This window comes from Belonocnema kinseyi, chromosome 9, assembly GCF_010883055.1.
Source record: "Belonocnema kinseyi isolate 2016_QV_RU_SX_M_011 chromosome 9, B_treatae_v1, whole genome shotgun sequence".
Taxonomy (NCBI): domain Eukaryota; kingdom Metazoa; phylum Arthropoda; class Insecta; order Hymenoptera; family Cynipidae; genus Belonocnema; species Belonocnema kinseyi.
The window spans coordinates 96,316,247-96,320,984 of record NC_046665.1 but is presented as its reverse complement, the minus strand read 5'-3'; positions in this window follow the sequence as shown (position 1 = coordinate 96,320,984).

Sequence of the window (4,738 nt, the reverse complement as noted above, 5' to 3'; positions counted from 1 at the left end):
TAAGAAAAAAAGATGCGCAATCAAATTTTACATCCATATATATCTTTTGAAAATTAAAATTCGAAAATTTTTTCTAAAGCCTCCAGGGGACTTCGTTTTCCCTCGAAAAAATTTTATGTGCCCTTATTGCATCCGGACCCACAATTTTCTATTTTAGATTCTTAATTTTTAAGCGTACTTTTGAATTAAAGGAATTTTAAAATGCAGCTTTAAAGACAAAGAATTAAAAATTAGAAACGTTTAAAATCGAATATTTTCAATACAAAAAAAACATTTGTAATTGATAAACTATGAAAGTTATACAAATGTGAACCATCTATTGGATCTCTAATGCTTATTTATTATTTGTTCATAATTAAAAATCCAAAGCAGTTACAAATTTCAGAAAAAACTCTTAATTTCTAGCAATTATCTAAGAGTAGATAGTTATAAACAATAATAAATTCTTTAAATTATGACTTCGCTGAGAAAAAAGTGATCAGAGTTGAAAATTTCAGAAAAAACCGCAATTATTTTGCAATAATATAGGAGACTATTATAAAAAATATTAGTAAGGTTTTTCAACAATTATTTTTATTACTCGAATTAATTATTATCTTAGTCTTATTGAAAAGTAAACAAAAAGATGAAAATTTTAGAAAAAAAATGCTACTTTCTATTATTTTTCTTTGAGGATATTATTATAAGTATTAATAAATTGTTCAAACAATTATTTCGGTTAAAGTCTATTTCCTCGCTTCAACTTAAAAGTTGAAATTAGTTAAGCATTGCGGAAAAAAACCGCGACTGTCTAACTATATTTTTAGAGAAAAATGCTAAAAACAAAAATAAATTGTTTAAAACATTTACGTTAACATCTATTTATCATTACAAATTAGTGGAATTCCCGACAATTTAAAATTTGCAACATTATAATATTATCTACAGAAAAAATGAGGAATTATAAAATATCAGAACTAGATAATTCCCGAATTTAAAAAATGAAAACATTCTTTTTTTAGAACAAATATTAATTATGTATTAAAAATATGATAATAAACTATTTTTAACAAAGAACACCTTTCAAGATTAAAGATTTTAAAATTATTCTTTGAATTTGAAATAAAAATAATTATATAAAAAATCAATTTAAAAAGATGTACGCTTTGCAGGATTCAATTCAGCAACGAGAACGTTTTTTATAATTTAAAAAAATACTATAGACATTTTAAAACATTTTTTAATCAAGAAATATATATTTTTTATTGTTATTTTTTCGATTATATTAAATTCATACAATAATTTATAAAACATTCAAAATAAAAAAATGTCTTTTATAAAATATTTGATTATTATATTTTTAGTAAATAAATAATATGTATTAGAAAAAAAACATTTTTCAAGACACGACGGAAAAACCCCGAAAAATATCATTCCCGTCACTTTAAAATTCCCGAGTAATAAAATTTCCGAGCAATAAAATTCCTGAACAGTTTATAATATTACCGAATTGAAAGTTTTTCGAAAAATAAAATTCCCGACAGTTTATAATATTACCGTGTTTGAAAATTCCCAATATAAAATATCCGAACTAGAAAATTCCCGAATTTAAACAATCACAAAAATTATTTCTGTAATAAATATGAATTATTTATTAAAATTACATTTATTAATTATTTTGCCAAAGCAATTTTTTTAATGTTTGAAGCTTTAAAAATTATTTTTTGAGTTTAAACTAATATTAATTGTGTAATAATTGTATAAACAAATTTTAACTTCTTATTTGTATTTCAAATTAAAAATTCGATTGTCGAGAACTTTTTTTGAATTTTTAAAAAATATGAGACATTTTTAAACAAAATTTTTCATTATATTATTTTCTATTTTTATTTTCTTGGTTATTTCAAATTCAAATAATAATTTTTGAATTTAGACATTAAAGTAATTTTTTTTGATACAATTATTTGATTATTCTATTTTCTAATAAAAAATTAATATTTAATTTTAAAAAACAATGTTTGTAAGGAACGACTGAAAAATCCCGTGAAGTAGAATTTCCGAATAATAAAATTGCCCCGGCAGTTTATAATATTACCAAATTTGAAATTTTCCGACAGAAAATTCCGGAATTTTAAAATTGGGTAATATTTCAAACTGTTGGGAATTTTATTATTCGGCAATTTTCTAAATCGGAAATGTTATTATTTGGTAATTTCATTGTTGGTCATATCCAACTATTTTTTATTTTAAATTAAAATATTTGTTGAAATATCATCTATTAAATTTTTCGTTGAAAATTCATCCTTTTATATTAAAAATCTAACTCATTGGTCGAAAGTTGAAATAATTTCTTAAAAGTACTTTTTTTTTATTTTATTTGAAAATTTTATATTGTAGTACAACCTATAGTTTTTCTGGGATTTGAAAATAATTTTTTTTTAACTGAAAATTTAACTGTTTTGTTTGAAATTCAACTGGTCGGTTGTAAAATATATATTTTTTTGTTTGAAAAATCATATCCTCGGGTTGAAAGTTCAACTGTTTTATGGAAAAATCGTGTATTGGACTGGAAAATTTCACAATTTGGTATGAAATTCAATTATTTGGCACAAAACTAAATTATTTGGTAGAAAACTTTGTTGTTAAAAATGTAACTGTATGGTTAAAAATTAATAATAATTTTAGGTCTAATTTAACATTTTTTATCTGTAGCATAAATTAATTTAATTTTGTATTTGAGTATATTTCAGTTCCTAAACATTTAAAAATAGATTCGTAAATAACTGCATTATAATTAAACAACAGCAGCCATCTGACTCACTTTAGAGAACATTTTTTAAGTATTAAAAATGAACCTGAATGTTTATTAATTTTTTTTTAGTCTAAACATTACCAAAATTCTTTCCCCTTTTCCTCATTTGTCCATTAAAAAGTTGTCTTTTTGGGTTGTCAATTCAATAGTTTGATTAGAATTTGGTTTCTGTCTTGACTGCAATTTTTTAAATAAAAAATTCAACTATTTTGTTGGACATTTATCTTTTTGGTTCGATAATGTATCTCTTTCTGCAGAAAATTGATCTTTTTTATTAATAATACAACAATCTGGTTAGAAATTGATCTTTTTTAAGTTGAAATTTAAAATGTTTAAAAAAAATCGTATTTTCGGCCCCAAAAGTAAACAGTTTGATAGAAAATTTAACTATTTGGTCGAGAATTGATGTATTTTGTTGAAACTCGTATTTTTTGGTTAAAAATTCAATTTTTTGGTTGAAAATTAATCTGTTTTAGACGAGGATTCAAGTATTTTATTTAAAATTTGTCTTTGTTGGTTAAATTCAACTATTTATTATTTTAAATAAAAATATTATTTGTTGAAATATCGACTAGTACATTTTTCTTTGAAATTTTTTTTCTTTTCTTTGTTTGAAAATTCATATTCTCTTCTTGAATTTTCAACTATTTTATATAAAAGTCATCTTTTCGACTTGAAAATTTCACAATTTGGTATATAATTCAACTATTTGCTACAAAATTCAATTATTTAGTTCAAAATTTTTAGAAACAAAAAAAATATATACTAAAAATTAATCAAATAAAATTAGGACTAGCATCAAATCCATTGTTCAAAATATTTAGTTGAAAATATTTTATTGAAAATTCGTATTTCTGGTAGAAATTCAACTATTTGAGTAAAAATGCATGTATTTTGTTAAAAATTCATCTATTTTGACAGAACATAAATCTTCTTAGTTGAAAATTAAACTAGTTGGTAAAAAATATATGTATTTACTTTAAAATTGGTATTTTTTGGCAGAAAATACAATTTTCCGATTAAAAATGTAATGCATGGTCAAAAATTAATCAGTTTGAGTTGAGGATTCAGGTATTTTGTTGAAAATTTACCTTTTTTGGTTATATTCAACTGTTCTTTATTTAAAATAAATTTTTTTGTAGTTTAAATATCAACTATTATATTTTTTGTTGAAAATTAGTATTTGCGGATTGAAAATGCTACTTTTTTGTTGAGAATTCGTCTCATTGGCTTGAAAATTCAACTACTTGGTTGAAAGTTCAACTGCTTTGTTAAAAATTAATGTTTTAGGTTGAAGATTCATCATTTTAATTGAAAATTCATCTTTTCATTCGAAAACTTTACATCTTTTGTTGAAAATTTATATTTTTTAGTAAAAAAAATTAACTAATTGGTTCAGAATTAATGTATTTTGTCAAAAATTCGTTTTTCAGTAGAAAATTAATCCTCTTGGTTAAAAATTTAACTATTTGTTGGAAAATATATATCTCTTTTAGCAATTAGTAGTTTTTGGTAGAAAATATTGTTAAAAATTTAATTGTGTGGTACGAAAATCAATTAATAATAATTTTGTGCCGAATTCAACTGGTTTTAGTTGGAAATTGATCTTTTTGGTTAAAAATTCGTCTTTCTGTAAAATGTTAATTTTCTTAGTGACTAATTCACATATGTGTTTAACTATTAATTTATTTGGTTGAAAATTGATATTTTGGTTGAAAGTCCCTTTGAGAATTGAAATATTTGATTGAAAACCCATGTATTTTGTTAAAAATTAATTGGTTTTTGAGAGAAAAATAATGTCCTTGATTAAAAATTTATATATTTAGTTACAGATTAATATCTTAGGTTGAAAATCAGTTTTTTAACAGCAAATTAATTTTTTAGCTGAAAATTTAACTACGCCATTCTTTATTAATTTATTTTTTTTTTATAGAAATTTAATCTGCT